Below are 24,578 nucleotides of genomic sequence, written 5' to 3'. Positions count from 1 at the left end.
AGAGGATAAAATCTCCCTCAAAGAATGACTAGACCAAAAAAGGCAAGAGAGGCTGGGCATAGTGATTTACTATGCCCGTAATCTCAATACTTTGGGAAGTCAAGGTGGGAGGATCACTTGAGGCCAGGAATTTGAAACCAGCCTGGTCAACATAGTAAGTTTCTGTTTCTACCCCACTCAATAAATTCAATATATTCAATTTATGTTGAATATAAATATTTTGTTTATATTCAAAAAATATAAATAAATAACAAAAAAAGATAATGATTTTTACAAATATATAGTATAATGGGGCAGAGAGACATCATAAGGATCATTTATAGTACAATGTGGCAAGTAGAAGGACAGTATGCAAGGCCTGCGCCTTGGGCTGGAAAGGGGAGGCATTGGGTTCATAACTGCCTTCCTTCACAGACTGTGATGCAGGAGCTGAGTAAGCCAGAAGGCAAAAGAGAAGAGCAAAAGCAGGAGATGGCTTTGGACACTTAGAAAACTGTCAGCACCTTGGTAGGAAGTTATGAGGGATGAGGTTGGAGATGAAGTAAGAATCATATCACAAAGGAGAAATTACAGATATACCACATTTTTTACTAAAATTCAACGTTTACTTATTTTATCTATTTAAATGCTATTCATAGTGTACTAAGAATATCCTTCCATTTTTGTACATTTGTCTTCTTTTTGTTAAGAATTATCTTCCCCCCAACTCTTAGTTTTCCTATGTACCCTTCATTAATTTTATTACTTTACACCACCAGAAGTGGAACCCTCCCTTCAATACATTGAAGCACTACCCATTCTATCATTACTCCAACATTGCTGTCTTTCTGCAGGCTTCTTTCCCAGATATATGACTGTTCCACTCGGAACCGATTACTCTCTAAGGCTCCACACAGTTTTTATCATGGGATCCACATTCCTCACCACCCTATGTATCCCCTTCATCTTCTTCCTGTCTAGTCCTGGATCCCAGACCTTCCACTTTCCATGCTTTTACTTTTTTATTTTGGTAGGGCACATACTTCAGGGACTTCCTGAGAAACAATATTAGAAAAACACATTTTTGAAACTTTATATGATGAAAAATTGTGTTTATTCTACCTGTATACATGATGGACAGTTTGTCTTGGTTTCCAATTGTAGATTGAAAGGGTTTTTATTTATTTTATGTATTTATTATTATTTTTTTTTGGCCATAGAATTTTGAAGCCATTGCAGTTCTTTCTGTCTTCAATGGCTTCTGCTGAATGTCAGGGCCCACTCTGACTCCCAATTTTTTCGTATAGAGCCTGTCTGTTTTCTTCTGTCTGGAGTCTAGGATCTTCATTTTTTCCCCTGATGCTCTGAAATGTTAGGGTGCTATACACTGGTATGGATGTTTTTTGAAAAATTAAGCTTATTGGAAACACAATAGGCCTTTTCACACTTGAAAATCACTGTCCTTAAAGTTCAGGAAATTTTCTTTTGCTATTTCTTTGATAGTTTCCTTAGTCTCTCTCTCTCTCTCTCTCTCTCTCTCTCTCTCTATATATATATATATATATATATATATATATATATATATATATTTTTTTTTTTTTTTTTCTAAAAAATTCAATTGCTCAGATCCTGGTCTGTCTCTATTTTTGTATTTTCTCTTTTTTCATTTCCTAATATTTTTGTTCTACTTTCTGGGTAGCTTCCTCCTCTTTATCTTCAAAAAACCTTTGAGTTTCTTATTTGTTCTATCAGTTCTCATTTTTCAGGAGTACATTTTTAGACCCTAAAAGTTCCTTTTCTTATAATATGTATACTTATTTTCTGATACAGTATATTCTTTGATCTTTCTGAGAATATCCATGATAATATTTTTAAGTTTTCTTCTCCCTTCATTGTCTCCTTCTGGCGATTTCCTTGTTTTCTCTAGGTTTGTTTTGGCTTCTGAATTGCTTTAAATATCAGTTGATTACTGGTTATTACTCATGTTAAAGATGAAACCCTGAAAAGCTGACAACAAAGTCAGTGTAGATGAGTGGGGCTTATGAACAAGTGGGCTTCACTGCACAGTAGTCCTGTTGGGAGGCCCCAGCCATCAGTGTCTATAGGTCTTTTGTATAGATTAATCAGGTTCTCCAAGGAAGTATCTTCCAATTTCATGTTTAGAGAATGTAAAGCTGACTGCCAAAACTTTGGCAATAAATGGAAGAATTCAGCCAAGGTATCTCACTGTTTAGTAAGCATTTCATTTCATCTTTCACCCTCTGTCTTTGCCTTGGTATCCCTAGCCAAGTTCTCTAGTTCACATTCTCCACAGAATAAACTACCAGTAAATCCTATTATTCTCAGCCTCACTCTCATTGTTAAGTTGGTTGGAGGTTCTGAAGTGAAAATCAGGTTGCTTCTCGATGTCTCTCAATAGCATCTTAGGTTTCAGCATCTAAGGACTTCTAGCTTAGTCACAGTTATCCACAGGCTTTAGAAAGTCCCTTTGTCGGCTGGGCATAGTGGCTCAAGCCTGTAATCCCAGCACTTTGGGAGGCCGAGGCGGGTGGATCATGAGGTCAAGAGATCAAGACCATCCTGGTCAACATGGTGAAACCCCGTCTCTACTAAAAATACAAAACATTAGCTGGGCATGGTGGCGCATGCCTGTAATCCCAGCTAATCAGGAGGTTGAGGCAGGAGAATTGCCTGAACCCAGGAGGCGGAGGTTGCAGTGAGCCAAGATCGCGCCATTGCACTCCAGCCTGGGTAACAAGAGTGAAACTCCGTCTCAAAAAAAAAAAAAGAAAGTCCCTTTGTCTCACTGGTTTTCTACATTTTAAAAATCCCTTTACTGTTATTTTATTTGGAGGAAGTGAAATAAATGAATATACCACCATGGAATACTATACAGCCATTAAAAGTAATGTGATCATGTCCTTTGCCCAGACATGGATAAAGCTGGAAGCCATCATCCTCAGGAAACTAACACAGGAACATAAAACCAATACTGCATGTTCTCACTCGTAAGTGAGAGCTGAACAATGAGAACGTATGGACAAAGGGAGGAGAACAACACATACCAGGGCCTGTCAGCTGGAGGTGGGGCAAGGGAAGGGAGAGCATCAGGACAAATAGCTAATGCATGCAGAACTAAATACCTAGGTGACGAGTTGATAAGGGCAGCAAACCATCACGGCACACATTTACCTATGTAACAAACCTGCATGTTGTGTACATGTATCCACAAATTTAAAGTAAAATAAATTTTAAAAAAAGAAACAAATGTATATGCTTAGTCTGCCATTTTTCTGTAGCATATTTTGATTGTCTAAACGTTAAGAAATATTTGTCGATGAAAAACTCAGATGAAAAATTCAAGTCACCTCTAATTGAACTTGAGAGGCTCAGGTGGACTAAGAAATATGAGTACCAGTTTATACTAAAAATAAAGATACCATAATAACCAGAGTGAACGTAACACAAGAAATGAAGGAAATTTACATTTGACAAAGTCAGCTGGTATTTTGGTAGTATATGTTTAACTACCTATTGTTATTGTAACAACAAATTCTGTTTTCAAATCCCAGAGAAGAAACAATACTCTAAAGCATGAAAATCAGGTAATATCCCCAGTTAAATCAGACTTTACTGTTCATAAAAGGCTCTTGCTTTAATTGCTTTTCTAGAAATTAAATCATAGCAGAATTAGGTGCCTAAATAAAACCTGGAATTCATCCTTAGGTAAATGACAACTACTTTCTTCATTTTTTTAAATATTTTTTCCCAAAGAGAAGCCTATTTAAATAGCTACAGCTGGAAACAAATTATTTGTGAACTACTTCAAAATAAAAGCAGAGATACTGTGCATTAGTTTTAAAATTCAAGTTGCCTATAAAAGTAGTATGAAACTCTCTTCTTGAGAGTTTACATACTTACATAGTCATAAAAATTACAAGAAGAACAAAAAAGGTAATTCCAATGTGAAAAAACAATTGAGCCATTACATTTCATATTTAAAAGTCAGCAAATATAAGCTTGGACTGTAAATAGCATTACCTTTGAAAAATGTTAAATTATAACAATAGAAGTTCTCAAAACCAGCAGTAAAGTTCTTCATAACCATGAAATCATCTATGAACTGAGGTAAATTTAGACATTTCTCACTATTTCACTATTGTAAAAACAATAATGCTCACTTATTATTTTACTATGTCAGCCACTGTGCAAGCACTTTACATACATTATCTTACTTAATTCTTACCACATTAAGAGGTAATAAGAACTTCTTATTCCCATTTCAATGAGAATCTGAGACTTACCAAAGTTATAAGTAAAGGTAATTTGGCCATGATATTAGCAACAAGTTGTGCTTTTAAGCAGTATTATATACTTTCCTTTTAGTAATGATAAGCCCAGTATTTTGAAGTTAGCTGGGAAAATGTCAACATGGATTAATTAAAAACTAGCAGAACCTTTAAACATGATTATTCAAACAAGATTCATTCAACATTAATTGGCACCTGCCAATCTGAGTACTACTTCGTTCAACAAATATTTACTACATAACCAGAATGTACCCATCAGTGCTCTCGCACAGTCCATTACAACTTCCTAGAATAATAGAAACGCACTAAGTTAGCACTGCTCAATACAGTAGCTGAACACAAGTGTTGATTGAGCACTTGAAATGTGGCTAGTGACACTCAGAAACTGAATTTTTAAGTTTTATTACATTCAAATTAGTTTAACTTTAAATGTTAATAACCACATATAGACTAAGCTACCACACTAGACAGTGTAGCTCTACATATTGAGTGCACAGTTAGCAAAACAGACAGGGTTCCTACCTTCGGAGCTTACAATCTAGTGAGAGAAAAGCATGAAATAAGAAAATGAATAAATATGACAACTTCTGTTAATTTACTTAAAATTAAAAATGAAACAGCAGCATGTGTAAGACTACAAACACAGTCTGAGTCAAACCTACCTATGAACTTCTCAAAAGTATGGGACTGAGAGATTCATTCTGAAAATGTTATCTCAAGATTTTCCTATTTAAAATCCAGGATAATTAGTATATCATTAAAACAAAGAATTTATGCATTTATTGAGAGTGTTTTTAATGTTTCAAGACAGATGAAACAGTACTCTGTTGACAGAAGATATGTAAAAATAATTCTGAATGAGAATGCTATTATTTATTCTATTTCAGGTAGCGGTTTGAACATGAGCAAAACAAAATAAAAGACAGCAGGGATGAAGAAACGCAAAAATAAAACAGTAAAATACATAAAACACTAACTTTAGAGACTTTCCAACTTTAAGAGCAAGGACTAGATGAATCAGAAAGTCAGAGAAAAACACCTCAACTACTATTCCACTTGGGCAGAAATGGGACTTTTCAACATGTCCACTTTTAGACCAGTGTCAATTTATAAATCCCCAAAAATATTTGCCAGGAATTACATTCCTAAACATGAACACCTGGAATTAAAACCAAGCAGAAACACACCCCTTTACAATGAATTAGTAAGTGAAAAAAGGTGTTCGGATTAGCAGGGAAGGGAGAACAACCAAAGAACCTTCATGTTCCTGCATCACACTATGTAGATTTTTGTTTGGGAATTTAAGATGGATTTGTTTGGTTAAGTAGGCTCTTTTAGATCAGAAGGAAGAGGAAATTTGAAGAGGGGAATTATCATAAGGGCAACATTTGCATTTCTTTCTTTCCATTTCTTTCTTTCTATTCCAACAGTTCCCATCTCTAAGCAGCAGGAAAAATGGCCCGTAGACTGAAGAAGGGAAAGCTTGAGGGAAAAGCACAATCTGATTTACCTGTGTTCCATATAGGAAGAAAAAGTTTAACTTTTCTAAATAACCCCCCAAATTAATTCCAGCTCTTGATTAAATAAACTGGATATCACTTACATTGTATAACTGCTGTCCCCCATTGTAAGTCAAATAATTACACAAAATCAGGGTACGATGGAGAACTAAACTACTACTAACTGCAATAGCAGTGACAGCAGGAAGAGGAAGGGGCAATGGCAGGCACAATTCTAACTGCTTTTCATGTGTCATTTTCTTATAGTTGTCACAACTGTCCCCATGAAGAATGAATACTTATCATTCCCACTTTACAGATGAGTAAACTAGGTACAGAGTTTAATAATGTGTTCATTGTCTAAGAGGTAATAAATAGTAGATATGGGATAAAATTCAACCACTTTGCCACATATAGGAAAATAATGGCTAGAGTTTTTCACCCAAAAATCACATGATCACATGACCTCTAAAAAGAACTACAAGGATTTTTTTCTTTTGCCAAAAATTATAGATGATAGTCCATACATTTGTATAAAAAAGAACTGATAATCTAGCTTTACTGATAAATAAGAAGAAAAGGGATCTGGAATCTGAAAGTTTAGGAAATCCAAGCAGTAGATGATCAGGATTATTAGAAATAGTATCAGTATAAAGGCCAAGGCAGTACCAGAATAAAGACAATGGACCCTAGAGTGACAAAAGAATCACCAAATTCCAAAAGACATGGCATCACCTTGACTTTGTTCTATGAAGTTTGTGCCTATTATAGAAATTTCTCTATGCGAACATATTTCCAATGGTATAAAAGCTATTGATAAAAACAGAATTGACTTTTATATCCAACTTTGAGGAACATGTGTTTTACAAAGCATGGGGACATATGAATGATTATGAAATAAATATGTATTTTAAAAGGCTTTCTGAAACTGTTGAATAAAGGTAAAATGGAAAAAATCTACAATTTCCTAAAATCTTTTCTAAAAAATTATGCCTGTGAATATTTTATTACATGGCTAAATGAAGATATTTATCTCAAATCTCCATATAAGAAAAGACAGAAGAAAACAATGTTCTAAATGTAATTTTAAAATCTTACTAGAAAATAGTTTAACCACGTGAGTTAAAACAGAAAATATTCAGCATCTCTAGCTTCTAACAAGAACTACTCAAGAAAAAGAAGAAGCAGTGTTAACTATACTCCCCAACCCCGCCTCTTTAAATTAACTTCATCCACACAGTAAACAGACATGGCTCTCCTCCAGCCTCTCCATGTTGATCTCTCTTATTGCCAGCCAACTTCCTTATTTTCCTCAAATGGAGTGGAAAAATAAATCTTCATCCTTTTGGTTTTTAAAAAAAAAAAAAAAAAAAAAAAAAAAAAACAATTTAGCTGCTAAGAAGCCCTGGGAATAGCACGTAACAGCACATAGCAGCACATTCAAACTAGTTAGCTGGGAAAAACATGATGACTTTCCCTGCTCTCCTAAGAACTGAGCTGCTCCATTTGAGATGCTAACAAAGAATTTTTTCCAGGACACCAGTTTGAAATTTATAAGATAGGAGATTCAGTGTTTACAAGAACAGTGTTTAATCTCAACTGCCTCTGTTAAAACCTGGGGGAAGGTCAGTTTTGCCAAAAGCCACATGACTGCTTCCCTACCATGAAGGAAATAGGATAAAACAAAGTAGCATATTCTCGTAATTGCTGTATATGTCAAGAATGAAAATCAAAGACTCCAATTAATCAAGGCCCAGATGCTTCAGATTTTTTAAAAAATGAAAATGACCATCAATCTACTAATATAAATGGGCAAAGGACAGAAGATCCACAGAATGGATCACCACAACCTACAAACGATCCCTCCACCGATTTCACTTCCCCTGAAAACCTTACAGAAAGCTGCTCCCCAAGAGAAGGAGAGCAAGCTTACACACAAGGCAGTTTCCTAGGATCTAAAGACCTATTCCTAAAAGAAAGTAAAACTTCTGTTGAGAAGAAAAATGCCTTTGAGCTGCTTTTTCATAGCTATTGGAAATAATAAAAACTTACTGAGTATGTCCCAATGCTTTTATTGTGATATTTTACCATACTGAAAAAAAAATAGTACGAAGATGGGCAGCCTTGAATGTAAATCCTGACTAACATCTCTCTGTGACCTTAGACAAGTAACTATCCTCTCTCAGCCTCAGTTTACTCATCTGTAAAATAAGAATGATTGTTATGATTATATGCAAAAGCACACAGATGATTTGACATCTATATCCACCAGTTCCTTTATTTTCCTGCTTAACTGTATATTTAAGAGAAATACAGACGTTTTCTTTAAATACTAGTTATAAAATGAAATTCACTAAAGTAAAAACCAGTTGCAGTCAACCAATTACAACTCAAGAGAAATATACGGCAATTAAACAGGATTACCAACTACATACTCACACATACAACTTTTTAGTGTACCCATCTAACGTTCACCACAATAATGGCTTACATAATTTTTCCAGTAATCCATATTCTCTCAAATATGCCTACATATAAACCCTCATTCCCACAACTCTGTCCTGAGCATATCTTGACTGACTCATCTTTAAGTGTCTGTTCTTACCCTAAATGCCCTTTTCACTACTTTTCCCTCCCATTTAGCAATTTCTCAGTTCCTCAATTCCCACTCCTTTTCAAGAGTCTACCCTTTGGCTGGGTGCAGTGACTCACGCCTGTAATCCCAGAACTTAAGATGGGCAGATCATGAGGTCAGGAGTTCAAGACCAGCCTGGCCAACATGTTGAAACACCATCTCTCCTAAAAACACAAAAATTAGCTGAACATGGTGGCACACACCTGTAGTCCAGCTACTCCAGAGGCCAAGGCACGAGACTCACTTGAACGCAGGAGGTGGAGGCTGCAGTAAGCTGAGATCTTACCTCTGCACAGTAGCCTGGGGGACGAAGGAGACTCCATCTCAAAAAAAAAAAAAAAAAAAAAAAAAAGTCTTCCCTAACCAACTCAACATTAACAATATCTAGTTAACTGACAATTATTTATCATTTTAATGTTTTTAATACGGCTATGAAGAACCACTCTACTATATTCTTTTGTATCTTCTAAACAACTTTGAGGTGTGGCTAACTAGTACAGTCTTTTGCAAAATAATCCCTGAACTGAAATTGTGCTATAAAGAGTTATATGTGTGTGCTAAAAAAGAAGTCATAGAATTCTAATGACTAAAGTGTATACTATCACCAATATAAATTCCTCTAAAATTTACACAAATGATCACCTGACTCCACTCCTTTCTGAAGCAAAATTGGTATGAAACAGAAACTAATTTAGAAGCACAGAATTAAACAGAAATTTTAGAAAGGAATGTATTCCACAGAATTTCTACCATCACAGTTAGATAAAAGCCTCAATGCCAACTGAGCAGAAAATCTAATGAAGGCACTGCAGTTGGTGTAGCCGTGCATCAGTGATGATTTTAACATCTGAAAAGCAAAGCTTTGGGTAAAAGTATGCCTATTTATATCAAGGAGGTTCAAAACTGACTCAGAGGAAAAAGTACTATGCTCTGACTCACCAAGACCACTTCCTGAAACACCCAATGCTTTTCTTGGAAGGAAGTCCATACAAGTGCCGTTTCTTTCAAACACTGATTAGACAAAATTGAAGTCTATCACAAAATAGACAAAGGACACACATTTTCTAAACCCAGCAAGGTTTCAAAGAACAGAACATTTCCACAAACATATGGTCAGGAGAAAGAAGACTTTAAAATTAGACAAAATTTGGTTATGTAAGGTATATTATAAAGAATAAACTATTACATACCTGTGTGCATCTTTATACTATAGTCTCTTAATGATAAACAACTTTATGACTTCAATCTGTTAAATTAACTAATATATTTGGCTTCAAAACAATCACTTTTTTAAAAGGTAATTCTCTCTCTGAATCAACTGTGTCACCAATATTTAACAATTTACTTTTATCCCTAGTTTACAGATGAGGAAATTGAGGCACAGAACAATGACGTGCCTTGCCCAGTATCATACAGTAAGTACCTGGTAAAGTCTAAAACACAGGAAAACCAACACAAGAGCCCAAACTCAGTTTCTATGCTATGCCTGCATGTGCGACCTATCCCCCTTTAGAATGCTTGATAGTAACTTAAACACACTTAAGCATACACCCCCCCCCCCCACAATTACACATACACAGATATGTATTAACATTTCATATCTACATAATCCATGCCTAGATTCAGGTATGTCCTTTGCAAACATTAGTTTACAAATTTTAATGAAACTATTATACAAATAGGACTTTAGTACAAATAATACCACATCTTCAACCTGAAAGAACAACTACTTAGATAAGCTTTGAAACATTACACTTTCCAGATAGATTTATGCCAATCTCACTTGTTTTTTTAGGTCTGAAACATTGGAAATATCTCCCAGACCTATAAAAACACCAAAATGATACTGCCTTGGACATGGCCCTTAGGGGAAGAAAAATACACATAACATTTCCTTCTTCAAAATAACAAGCAATTAAATGGAATCTTGCTATTTGTTTCCTCTTGAGTAATCTAGACTAAAAAGAGTTCAAACATCTGACTCTTAAAATATTTTGCTTTCAGTAGAAAGACCATCCTTTTAGATGTCAAGTCAGCTAATAAATATTCACTCATATTTATAACTGGTTGGTGGAAACTAGTTTAAATATTAAATGGCTACACAAGTGAAAAAAGAAATTCTTAAATAGTTTGTAAGTCAGACTAAACACCATGAAATAAACCACATTTCTCTGACATGTAGATTATTAGGAGGCAGCATAAGAAGAACAAATTTATTTCAAAAGGGCAAAGCCCTTAGAGCAGCAGCCTAAGGAAACAGAATACATTCCCACTGTTAACACCACTCTGGAGATGCTAATGATTCAGAGGCACTCTTGGGAGCTTGCCTGTCCAGTGTGATTTTAGGGTTGAGAGAGTATCACCCTGTTTCCTTAAAACATATCATTTACACAGGTGGCAAGGTGAATAAAATTCTACCACTGGAAATTGATTTACTCTTTTGAGTTAAGCATTTTCATCCACAGGAACCACTTTTAAACTACAAACACTTCTGGGAGCAATAATGTATTATGTCATTAACATTTAAGTGTGGATTATGAGATATTTTCTCCTAGGATAAGAGGACTCTGGGGTAATGCATAAATGCCTATGAGATCAGTGTCTGGAAATCTGCATACAGCACCAGCAAGCTACTGAAGAAAAAAAGTTGTATGGTTAATACTTTTATCTATATCCAATACATATATCCAGTATATTAAATATGAAGAAAAAATTGCATGCTTAATACTTCTACCTATATCCAATACATATATATTCAGTATATTAATAATACTGAAATTATGAAAGGGATTCTAGCTTATGTATACAATGGTTATTTATTAAAGGTAAACATTCTATAGAGTGAGCAAAATCACATAAGATGTTCATTCGGTATTTTTTGGATACTTATTCCTACAAGGTATTGTGGTTTGCATGATGACATATAATAAACATAGTTTCTCTCCTCTGGGAACATTCAGTTTAACAAGATGGATAGATATAAAAACAGATAATTACAATGCATTTCAGTAAACATTATCATGGTTTGAACAACGTACTAGGAGAGTCTACCTACGGAAGCGGCTGGTAGGTTTCCTATAGGAAGAGATAGTAAAATCAGGTCTTGAAAGACAGTGAGAATTGTGCCAGTTGGTACATGTATAGGTAGTTAGAGAGAATTCCAGACATACACAAAGGATATGGAAGGATATAAATTTCAGGGAATAGTGAGATATACAGTGTGGCTGCAATATAGAATATATAAAAAGAAGATGTGATGAATAAAAGCTTGATGCCAGATTATGAGGAGCCTTGGAGAGCATATAAAGGAATTTGGACCTAATCTTTGAGGAGATGATAGGAATAACAATCATATTCTAATGTTTAAAAAAATAACTATGCAGGCATTCTGAAAGGCAGACTAGATCAGCGAACAAAGTTGACACTTTCAGGGAGCAGAGTTGATTATCTGAGATAATTGTATCTGTTTCTTTCATTTGTATGGGAATCTTCCCAACTGTATTCTTCTCTACAGGTTTTTTTTTTTAAAAAAAAAACTTAGACTCACCTGTTATTCCCCTAATGTCTCCAAACTCCGTAATTCTCCAAAGAGAAACCAATATACTAATTTTAAATGTGCCTACCACTTACCTATAAGGACACAGACCATACTTCATAGAATTATTAGCTACATAAGAAATCCAATGCAGCTATCTTCATCCTATTTTAGAAAAGTTCATTTTAAAATTCATACGACTATAAAAATTTTGCTGTTGGTTGTTTTGTTTGTTTGTTCATTTAAAACATCTCTTTAATGGTGTGGTCATTGTGGAAAACAGTATGGCAGCTCCTCAAAAAAATCAAGCATAGAATTACTATATGACCCAGCATTTCTTCTTCTGGATACATACCCAAAAGAACTGAAAGTTGCGAGACTAGATATTTGTACATGCATGTTCATATCAGCACTATTCACAAGAGCCAAAAGTTAGATGCAACCCAAGTGTTGTCCATTCACAGATGACTGAACAGGCAAAATATGGTATGTCTACATAAGGGAATTATTTATCCTTTAAAAGGAAACAGACATGTCTCATACATGCTACAACTTGGATGAACACTGAAACCATTACACTGAGTGAAATAAGCCAGTCACAAAAGAACAAATACTATGTATATGATTCTACTTAAATGAAGAACTTGGAATAGTCAAATTCAGAGACACAGAAAGTACAATGGTGGCTGCCAGGGGCTGTGGAGGGTGGGGAAATGGGTAGTTAACTGTTTTGGGGCACAGAGATTCCATTCAGGAAGATGAAAAACTCCTACAGATGGATGGTCATGATGACTGCACAACAATGTGAATACACTTTATGACAATAAACCATACATTTAAAGATGGTTAAGTTGGTAAATTTAATATCTACTATATCACAATAGTTAAAGAAATCTGAGGAACAGATAAACTTTTGAATGTCTGTGAGCCTATCAGGTACAGCCATCTGGTCCAAAAGGCAAAAGCTAGATCTTATTGTAGTTGCCTCTGTAATGCGATGTACTAGAGGATTAACAATTTCCATGGCAGGCACGCGCGATCGCACACACATAGAAACACACACACACACACACACACACACACACACACACACACACACACGAACTGTCCTTAAAATCCTGTGTACATACACATACATACATACATACATATACATCTGTGTATTTTTTTAAATTTGAGCTAAACTCAGTTAACATTATATTCTACTTTAATAAAAATCAAGAAACACAATTCCTAATTTACAAAAGCAATAAACTGAACTGCATTTTGATGAAAAAAAAAAAAGGGCATGCCGGTCTAGTTTTATAGCAACCTATCTTCTAGTACAGTTCTAACATTATCTGGCAGTGACTTTTGCAAATTCCAGTTCCCACTGATTCTTAATTTTCACATTAGTCAAACAGAGTATGGTTCCTTGTGTCACCCCTACACACTGATCTCACAGTGTACTAAGGAGATAAAATAAGGAAATGAATACATGGCATTACTTTTAAAATAGTCAATGATTTAGAATAGATATGCTGTTTCAGGAGCATACATAAAATCACTCAAAAATTTTTCAATGTCTATTTTTCATTTTTTAATTGTGCTTTCAAACAATCTAATATGCATATAAGTTTGGGTAAAACATTCATTCAACAAAATAAAAACCATTAGTACTCCAAGGGGGTAAGGCTTACTATATGGCAGCAAGTATTGTACTTACAAAGCTGGATATAAATGATGAACAAAACAGATATAATTCCTGTCCTCAAATGTGTTGGAAGATACAATGATATTTCCTTGAATATGCCAAGTTCTTCCTTCCTCTCTAGAATAATTATCTTTTATATCTTTGCCTAACTAAATCTTCTATCTCAGCTTAAATGGCCCCTCCTTGGGAAACCATTCCCTGACTCACCAATCTATCCTAGATTCCTACATTATATGTTTTCATGGAATTCTGAAATTCTCTTCATAAATCTTTACTGTTAGACATTTTGGGCCAATATTTGCTTAGTATCTGCATTTCAAAAATAAGGTGTGCACAGAAAATTTCATCCAGCTCGTTTTAGCTGGATGAAATTTTCTGTGCACACCTACTATTTCTCAGGTGAAATCACGCATAAGCAAAATTGAAGTTTGCATTATGCACAAATTGTTCCCTAATATCAATCATGTAGGAAAAAAAACTCTCATTTTTTAAAACAATCATTACAGCAGAATTGACTGCATTTATTCTCACACTATGAACTCATGAAAAATGTTCTCTGAGTCAGAACTGTAGTCACCATCTACAACGCCTGGGTTACTCTTCAATTTCCTATCAGTCCGAAGTCTTTCCCTAGTAAGAGCTGTCCTTTGCCTGTCAGTATTGAGCCACTATGCAACATGATTTAAAGCATTTCTTAGCTGCAGCCTTGATTGTTTCGTCAGCTTTTCCTGCTGGGAACAGCTTGATTCAGAGAGCCATGCCATACTTGTTTAGACTTCTAGTCAATCCCCTGTCCTCGAATGTCCATTCCAACAGAGGAGTAAAATGTCAGGTAGGCAATAGCACTGTCATATCATTCCATTTTTTTCAGTACCAAATATTTATAACAAGCATGGACTGAATGCAAGGCAACCCAGGAGAAACAGATCACTGCTAACCCATCATAGTAAAAGATACCACTTAAATTCAGTCATTAGAAAAGAGTAAAGTATAACACATGTAAAAATAAATATAAGAGCAGATGAAACACAAAACACCATAAGAAAATGCAGAAAGAAGGGGAGAGCAGGAAAAATTTAATAGCACTGGTTGGTAAACCATAAGGATGGGGTAAATTTTGAATATGAGGGAGAGACTTTCTAATTATGTGTAAAGAAAACGGGGAAGGAAATGGAAACTATAAAGCATAAAGAACAAGACGCTTAGGCCATATATTAAGATAGATGACCAAAAGATAATTTTCACACTGGACATTGAATTTCATATCATGGGAAATGGGAAATCTACTGACAATTTTTAGCCAGAAGAATGTAGCATGAATTATGAATGGCCAAAGGGAGCCCAACTGGCTTTTAGAATCCAGGCTTTGAGTAAGTTAAGAGAATTGAAAGTGTCTTTGGAATGCCAGGCCAGAGCAGCAGGAGGGCTTTCCCCACTCACAAGCCCAGGCTTTTCATCCAAGATTGATATTCATGGCTCTGGTTAATGCAGTGGCCCCAGCCTTTTTGGCACTAGGGAATGGTTTCATGGAAGACAATCTTTCCAAGGTGGGGGTGGGAGGTGTGGGGGATGGTTCAGAATGAAACTGTTCCACCTCAGATCATCAGGCGTTAGATTGTCATAAGGAACATACAACCTAGATCCTTCACATGTGCAGTTCACAATAGGATTCGACTCCTATTACAATCTAATGATGTTGCTGATCTGAGAGGACAGAGCTGAGGTGGTAATGCTTGCTGGCCTACTGCTCACGTCCTGCTGTGTGGCCCAGTTCCTAAAAGACTGCCAACCAGTACTGAACCATGGCCCAGGGGTTGGGGACCCCTGGCTTAAGGGATACTAACTATGTCATTTGATCTGGCCAATTGTATAAAATACTAAATAAAGAAAAATTACTTGAATAATGAGGAAAAGCATTTTTTAAAAAAAAAACAGTGAAGGAAGATAAAGAATCCAATGAAATCTAATACTACAGTAACAATAAGACATCAGAAAGTTGTTACCAGAGCATTAAATCTAGTGATTAGGATTATATAATTAGCAACATTAAATAATATTGTTCTAAATTACATCCAAGTATCTGACACAAAGAATTTTTGATGATCAAGAAAATGCACACAAATGCTCCTAAAACCAAACTCTTGAATAGGTGTTGATACAAAATCTAAGACAATCTTAAGAAACTCACATTTCATTCAGCTCAGATCTTACATTACCAAGCACAGAGGGACAATATTTCACAAATTGCTTTTGTATTTTAGAAAATATATTGAGTATTAAAACTACCACAAGTTTCTTCTAATCAAGTTACCAAACCTAGTTACTATATTTTGTACACAAGATTCTGTATAAAAATGCCACAAATTTTAGCCAAAGTATAATTTCTTCATGTAGCTGGAAAGTCATTTTTTTAATTGCATTTTAGGTTTTGGGGCACATGTGAAGAACATGCAAGATTGTTGCATAGGTACACACATGGCAGTGTGATTTGCTGCCTTACTCCCCATCACCTATATCTGGCATTTCTCCCCATGCTATCTCTCCCCAAATCCCCATTCCCCGCTGTCCTTCCCCTATTTCCCCATGATGAGTTCGTGTCCTTTGTAGGGACATGGATGAACCTGGAAACCACCATTCTCAGCAAACTAACACAAGAATGGAAAGTCAATTTTTAAGTGCTTACATGTCCAATTAAACAACTGAAAACACATACACAAACTTAAACTCTAAAAAAAAAAAAAAGAAATTTTAAAACACTTGTTTAAATTAGAAATAACCTATATGATAAATGATCACAAGATCATATAACCTACTTCATTATATTCTCTTCAATAAATATTTATACAATTCAAGTAAGCTATTATTTAAAAGGCTAGAATTTTTTTTTTGAAGACAGTCTTGCTCTGTCACTGTAGCTGGAGTGCAATGGCATAATCACAGTTCACTGCAGCCTCAGTCTCCTGGGATCAAGCCATCCTTCTTGCCTCAGTCTCTTGAGTAGCTTGAGTAGCTGGGACTACAGGCATGCAGCACCATGCCAGGCTAATTTTGTTTTTTGTTTTGTTTTGTTTTTGTTTGTTTGTTTGTTTTGTTTTTTGTTTTTGTGGGGCGAGGGAGAGACAAGATCTCACTATGATGCCAGGCTGACCTTGAATTTGTGGGCTCAAGCAACCCTCCAGCCTTAGCCTCCCAAAGTACTGGGATTACAGGCATGAGTCACAGAATCTGGCCAAAAGTCTAAAATGTAATAAGTTCATTTTTGTCACCCTAAAACTCCAAGGTTCATACCTACCTTGATGATTCAATGACAAATTACATCACTGAAAAATAAACTAAAAAGGAGACTTCTCTATATAATTTATGTCAGAACTATTTACAAAGAAATGAGAATAAATGCATATCTACTCCATAGTCATTTCCTCTTATATACAATTTACTTAGGTCAAATTGAAAAAACTTATTTACAAGTCTCGTTGCTGAGAAACAGAAACCTCTTTTATAACACTCAAGGTACTGTAGACACAAGGGTATCCTACTAAAGGTGGGGACAGGTGGATCAGAAAACAAAATGTTTTACATACCATTCCAAGAACATATACGGAGATTTACACTCCACATTGATACTGACATGCTCCTTAGAATTTGGCCACTAAAGCTGACCAAAGCTTTATAGCAAGGGTAAGAATACACCAGGCCATAAACATCTTGATGAAACACATATTTTTTCTACAAAAAGCTATTTATAATATTTCTATGGGTAGTTAAAATTTGTGTAAATTTTGTGTAAATTTTAACTACCCATAGAAATATCAATTGCGCAAAATTGATAATGCTCTTTACAGCATAGAAAGGTCATAAAAAATAATAGAGACAGTACAAGAAAATCAACACATCTAAGAATGTATTTCAAAAAAGAATCAAGGCCATAATCCCAGCACTTTCGGAGGCCAAGGCAGGCAGATCATGAGGTCAAGAGATCAAGACCATCTGGCCAACATGGTGAAATCCCATCTCTACTAAAAATACAAAAATTAGCTGGGAGTGGTGACACACGCCTATAATCCCAGCTACTCGGGAGACTGAGGCAGGAGAACTGCTGAACTCGGAAGGTAGAGGTTGCAGTGAGCTGATATGCACTGCACTCTGCACTCCAGCCTGGCAACAGAGACTGCCTCAAAAAAAAAAAAAAAAAAAAAAAAAAGGGATCAAAACAGCCATAGCCATGACACCTAAACTCAAGAGACTGGTACATGTCCCAAGACCAAAACAATAACTTAACCAGTTATTTACTTTTGCTCTCTATCTCGTATGTTGTGGTATGATGTTATTAGCTCTTATTTGTTTTTAAATAGCCTTGCACTTAATTACTAGTAACAGAATAACAAAAAGGTTCCTTCTGAATAAGATTAAATGTAACAAATCAACAAAAACTCCAAAAAGAAGACACAGACCTTTATGTATGATGAATTGTACATTTGTCACTAGCAAGTTTGATATTTAAAACACCATAATTATAAAATTGAATTTTTTAAAAGAGTTATTTCTTAAAAGCTTCCATTAATTGACTATTTAAACATTTACAAGTTCCACTAATATACATGGGCTTTAAAAAAAAAAAAAAAAAACTTTAAATACACATATTCAACTGCATTTTAGGTCCCAAGCAAAATGTTTACACAGAAATTTGGCAGTGTTAAAACTGTAGACTCAAAGCCAATAACAACCTAAGAATGCTAAACCTGGTTAATAAGCAAATTTTCATAGTACAACTAACATTGTATAAACAATCCAAAGCAGTTAATATTTATAAGATAATCAATGTTTTGCATATAAGGTTAAGTTCAAAGTAATTTTTAAACATTTGATATATTATGCCCACAGATTCCCAATTTTTAGTAGTCAACAGATCTCTTTTTAGCTATAATATGAGGGGAATATTCTCTTAAACACCATGACCTGAAGGAAGGAAATCCCGTGAATCCCCACCTCTGTACGCCAGAAGACAGGAGGTAAGACCCTGTGGAGACTGGGTTACCACTAATTTCACCAAGTTCAGAATCCACTTGGAATACCAAATGGGAAGTTAAAAAGCTATCAAAGGGCTTACTTGGACTAAAAGTATTACTACATGTTTCAAGGCCTACAAATACCCTTTATAATAATTATGCCTTTGAGAGCCCTCCTTAGCAAAGAAAATATTAACAAACTCAAACTTACCTACCCACACAGTCCAGGAAATACTCCTCTAAGCAATCGTCCAGGCAATATTGAGAGGACATTCCACTCAGTTTATTTATGTGCCAAATGACCTTTGGCACAACGTCAGAAAGGGTGGGACTCTAAGCGTCAGTTTCAGCATTATACTGTACCAAACAAGATTTCTGATTTGGTTTCTCTAGGGCGTTAACTAAGATTTCCTCCTCTTAAGTAAGTAAACATAGCTACCACTACACTTCTAACTCTTGCCTAAGTTGACTTTTTTTTAAAGTTTTAAATGGTGCAAATAATAATGGCTAGCATTGACTGAAAGCTTACTTTGTGTTCTAAATTAACACTATATAGATAGAGATCATTATTACTCCCATTTTAGAGAGGCAGAATCTGAGAAACAATGGTTAATAAGTAATTTATGGGAATTCCAGGTACAGCAATATGGTCAACTAAGCTAATGAAGACTTTCCACTACAGACACTAAGAAAAGAAAATAAGTGTAACAAAATTAAATATGCAGCTTTACTTGCAATAAAGATAATCCCCTAGGCTGGGCACGGTGGCTCACGCCTGTAATCCCAGCACTTTGGGAGGCTGAGGTGGGCAGATCATAAGGTCAAGAGATCGAGACCATCCTGGCCAACATGGTGAAACCCCGTTTCTACTAAAAATACAAAAATTAGCCAGGCGTGGTGGCACGCACCTGTGGTCCCAGCTGCTTGTGAGGCTGAGACGGAAGAATCACTTGAACCCAGGAGGCAGAGGTTGCAGTGAGCCGAGACTGCGCCACTGCACTCCAGCCTGGCAACAGAGCAAGACTCTGTCTCACCAAAAAAAAAAAAAAAAGATAATCCCTGATGCCAAACCAAAGCTAGAACCGATGGCCAAAATGGTAAGCACAAAAGCATACGCTGTCAGCTGTGGCCAACACTGGAGCTGTGGGGCTAATTACTGGAGTCTCTTTAGTGCTTAAGCATAGATTGAAATTGGTAACAAGATGCCCCTTCAAGGAGAAAGAACAGAAGAAAGTGCTCCCTCAAGAGAGAAAGAGCATTGTGCCAGATTTCTGGCCCCACTAAACCTTCACAACTCTACAAGCAGTCCTGATGCTGATGCAGGGAAAGAGGGGAGGCCCTGGGCCCATACAAGGTACAAAGTCGGTACTGAGATTCTTCCATAAAACCAGAGCTGCCTTCAAAGGTCTATCTTCATAGTTAAAAAGTGGTGTGGGGGCTGGCGAGGAGAAATTCACTCATAGTCATAGTAAGACTTCAAGGGAACTTGTCTCTGAGAATCTGTGTGAAAAGGACAGGGGAAATGCTGTAAGAAATTAAAATCCTAAACCTATGACACAACAGTTCTGAAATCTGAATCTTATTTGTACAAGAATCTCCTAGGTAAAAAAATTAAGAATCTCCAATCTAAGAAATTAGATCCTGGGCCAGTGAAATCTCTAAAGTATCTAGAAGAAACAAACATGAAACCATCTTAAAATGACAATAAACAAGGCCCCATGGGATTTCTGGGTAGAAAAACCAAACCAAACCAAAACAAAAAACAATCCCCACTGAAGATGAGCTTATAAATTTAGAGATTACAAAATATGTGAGAAAATGATTTACTGTGATTAACAAATATACCAAACAGAAAATTTAGCATACAACTAATTTTTAATATAAAGACAGCAAAAAAGCATATTTAAATTATTAAAGAAAGAAAGAAAAAGGAGCCCATAAAGAACATAAAACTAAAAAATCTATATGTTTTATAAAAGCAAATTGTATTTACATAAAAATATGGCACAGGCTGGGTACAGTGTAGCTCACACCTGTAATCCTAGTGCTTTGGGAGGCCAAGGTGAGAGGATCACTTGAGTCCAGGAAGTCAAGAGCAGCCTGGGCAACATAGCAAGACCCCCTCTCCACAAAAAATTCAGCAATCAGCAAAGCATGGTGGTGCACACCAACAGTCCCAGCTGCTTACGAGGCTGAGGCAGGAGGACTGCTTGAGCCCAGGAGTTTGAGCCCAGGAGTGAGCTATGATCTTGCCACTGCATTCGAGCCTGTGTGACTGAGCAATACTCATCTCTATAACTCATTTCTCATTCATAATAAAAAAAGCGCTGCTTATTGCCAGTGCAGTGTTCTTGGGGTAAACAGGAAATGGATTTTTTAAAAATTGCATTCTCTGTATACTGCATTCAGAGTTTTCATCAGTCTACAACTTGAAAAGGGAAAAGCACCACTATAAATAGAATTTTTAAAATGTATCTAGAAAAGAAATAATCAATGTCAGAGTCAATTGTCAGGCAGAACCTATTCTATATCCACTTTTTTCTTTACCATCTCTCAAGCTCCTGACCACTGTATGCTGCAATTCCTTATTCCTGAAAATTTTGACCCAACCCCTGGGCCATTCTTTCCCATCTCCAAAACCCCTGCAAAAAGACTGAATGGAAACTGTGACATGCCACCCACATCTCCTTCAGGACTGACTGACTGATTCCCCAACTGCTGTGGTGCTGCCTGCCGACAACCTTCAACTATCAGCTCTTTCAGAATGGCCTCTCCTCACCTAGTATCACACTTCCTTCCCAGGGAAGCCCACATCCAAAGACTGGTTGACATGTGGAAGATAAAGAGTTGATCCCCTTTCTCCACCTGGGGACAATGGTGGGGAGCCAACTCAGCATTAGAGCGGCCCACAGGGCCAGATCTTATTTGAGACTACAAGGCAGCCCAACATCCCCCTTGGCCTCACGGCGTTTCCTTTCCTCCCTTCATCCACAGGGGCTGATCCCAAGAGCACTTTCTTTTTCTCTTTTTTCTTTTTTTCTTTTTTTCTTTTTTTTTTTTTTTTTTGAGATGGAGTTTCACTCTGCCACCCAGGCGGGAGTACGATAGCACAATTTTGGCTGACTGCAGCCTCCGTCTCCTGGGTTCAAGTGATTCTCTTGCCTCAGCATCCCAAGTAGCTGGGACTACAGGCGTGTGCCACTATGCCTAGCTAATTTTTGTGTTTTTAATAGAGATGGGGTTTCACCATGTTGACCAGGTTGGTCTGGAAATCCTGACCTCAGGTGATCTGCCTGCCTTGGCCTCCCAAAGTGCCCAGCTAATTTTTTTGTGTTTTTAATGGAGACAGGGTTTTACCATGTTAACCAGGCTGGTTTCAAAATCCTGACCTCAGGTGATCCACCAGCCTTGGCCTCCCAAAGTGCCAGGATTACAGGTGTGAATCACCGTGCCCAGTTCCCAAGAGCACTTTCTAATAAACTTATCCGACACTAATTTCCATCTCAAAATCTGCTTTCTAGGGAACTCAACCTGCAACAGAAGGGCATCAGGAAAAAAACAAACAAACAAAAAAACATGGCAGGACACAGAAACGGATAACAATGTTAACTCTTGAAACCAATGGAGAGAACAGCAGAAAGTACTAATATAATTTCTCTAGTGAGAAAATCAGTATTAAATTTAGCAGGAGGAAAACCTTCCAATTGAACAATGTAATAAAAATAAACACTATCATCATAAAATTCCAACCCAACATTTCAGGTATCATTGAACCTAAGAGCTGAAAGAGATCTGAGACAGTGTCCCAATTCCAATCCCTGTCATTTTTAAGATAGTCTCTTAAAAATGGTCCATGGGTCTACCAAATGCCAAAAAATGCTGCTGCTTGGAAGTTGACAGTTTCCTAAGAATAAGTTAACAGGTACAGTTAATACTCTGCTGTTAAAGTAACAGAATTCTGATATACCTTTGGCTCCTGATTTATCTATCAGTAAAGATGTTAATGAAGTCTTACGAAAGGCTAATCTGGTACAGGCTTATACACGATAAATCACTGTCCAAATATTCATTTAAAAATGGCATGGACTGAAACCATTCATAGTCATTCATATGCACCCTCAGGATATCAATAAAGTGGAACAATTCTAAGCAGGGCTCACGGGTATTTGCTGATTCCTTCAGTTTTCTACAATAGGGCAGTATACCAGAAGTAGTCACATGAAATATTATATATTTGGAATGTGACAGATTTGTTTACTGCACTTTTTCCAAAGCTCTTGAGGGAAGCTGGAAATTGCGCACATGCACGTGCGCGCGCACACACACACACGCACACATCTTTATTGGTAACCTTGCCCTACATTCCTATATTTTGTAACTACAAATATAGAGGCAGACAAAATAGGCTGTAACATAATCTGTCAGCTAAGATCATCAGATCCAAACTGATGTGAGGTCACTTACATAAATTGTTAGGACAACCAAGCAGAATCAATCAACAATGTCACAATCCATTTATCTTGGAAGTATAAGCAAAATATGACTTTCAGTTCCTGTATAGTTCAACGCCAATTCCTCATTGGTCCTTCATTCCTTCTTCTCATGAGATTCGGTATCTGCTTTGTCTTCTCTAAACCAATCCTTCTTCTCCTAACTTTAATACCTTTTTCAGTGGAAGAAATGAATGTACTACAAATGTGAGATAGTCCAAAAGAAGTTTCTAAAGAAATATTCTAAACTACATATTGTCAAATTTCAATTACGTAACTGCTAAGCTAGTTAAATTCATGTGGATAGAATAACCAGTCAAATGCTTTAACAACTTACCTTTCTCCCAAAGATGAATCATACACATCTCCTGTCTCTAACTACAATTACAGTCATGCAAAATGACAAACATGCATGGCATGTAAATGACAGAAATTTGTTAAAACATTCAGTGAGTCAGTATGTATTTGAAGCCATTGATTGGCTGTGGAGCTAGGATTAAAAGTAGAAAAAATAAATGAAATGGACACCTCTCGGCATGAATAAAAATAAACAACAGGACCAATATTATACATTCTTTCCATATTTAGAAGAGTGAGACCATCCTTAAATTAAGAATATAGATGGTATTTATTAATCTCTTATAAGTTAGGAAAATACTGATTTGAGAAAGATGAACTGTAAAATTACTTAACAGGGAATATAAGTGAACAAAATGGTAGTTTTGTCTTAAATTGGCAATGTTTAAGAATGCATTAAGGGCAACACCACACAAACTTATTTGATTATGGATTTTAAATGTCATTTTCAACCTAGAAATCACTGTGCAGTTCCAATTAATACATGATCTTATGTGGCAATTTCAGTTAAAAAGCCAGAAAGAAACAAAAAAAATTGGGGAAACAAGTGATTTTTCATTTCCATTCATGTGCTTTAACTAAAGATTACTTGTAAAGTGTTAAGATCTCAGCATGAGGAAACCAAAAGCTTGTGTTTGCGCACCAAGTCCGCCACTTAATAGCTCCATAACCTGGGGTAAGTGACTTACCCTCTCTCAGCCTCCATTTCCTCACCTGTAAAATGAGACCAATGAGACCAGTTTGTACAGTCTCATTCAGATCCAATACTCTAGAACATTTTCCTAATTCCATTTAAACGGAGAAAACCTATTTAATTAGATTTTGGCTAAAACACAGTAACTAGCAGTTTTACACTTTTCAACATAAAATTTCTGGAAAAAGAAATAACCAGATAGTCACAAAACCTAATGATGAATAAGGAAAAATTATGAGTCACTATGAGGACACCTGCAAATTCACCTTACAAATTATTGAGTAACAATATTTATAGAGCCTCCTATTTCTGCTGAAAATTTCCCATTTAAATACAGACTCTGCTGAAACACAGTAGGTACAAAGAATTGAAGCAGGGAT

General features: G+C 36.1%; 1 protein-coding gene across 6 annotated transcripts in view; it reads right to left on the bottom strand.

Annotated features, from left to right (window-relative positions):
- EPS8 (EGFR pathway substrate 8, signaling adaptor) overlaps positions 1–24,578 on the bottom strand; it is a 164,240-nt gene that overhangs the window by 74,192 nt on the left and 65,470 nt on the right. Inside the window, exon 1 of one of the 6 annotated variants that reach the window (XM_010345119.3) lies at positions 18,869–19,660. The exons of 4 other annotated variants lie outside the window; for them this stretch is intronic. The gene's annotated coding sequence lies outside the window, so the exon portion shown is untranslated. Of the gene's footprint in view, positions 1–18,868; positions 19,661–24,578 lie in introns of those variants that run through there. One more of the 6 variants, XM_003934570.4, reaches the window with a different exon arrangement.

The sequence above is a fragment of the Saimiri boliviensis genome, chromosome 7, assembly GCF_048565385.1.
Source record: "Saimiri boliviensis isolate mSaiBol1 chromosome 7, mSaiBol1.pri, whole genome shotgun sequence".
In the NCBI taxonomy this organism is placed as follows: Eukaryota; Metazoa; Chordata; class Mammalia; order Primates; family Cebidae; genus Saimiri; species Saimiri boliviensis.
This window is presented reverse-complemented; position numbering and strand designations above follow the sequence as displayed.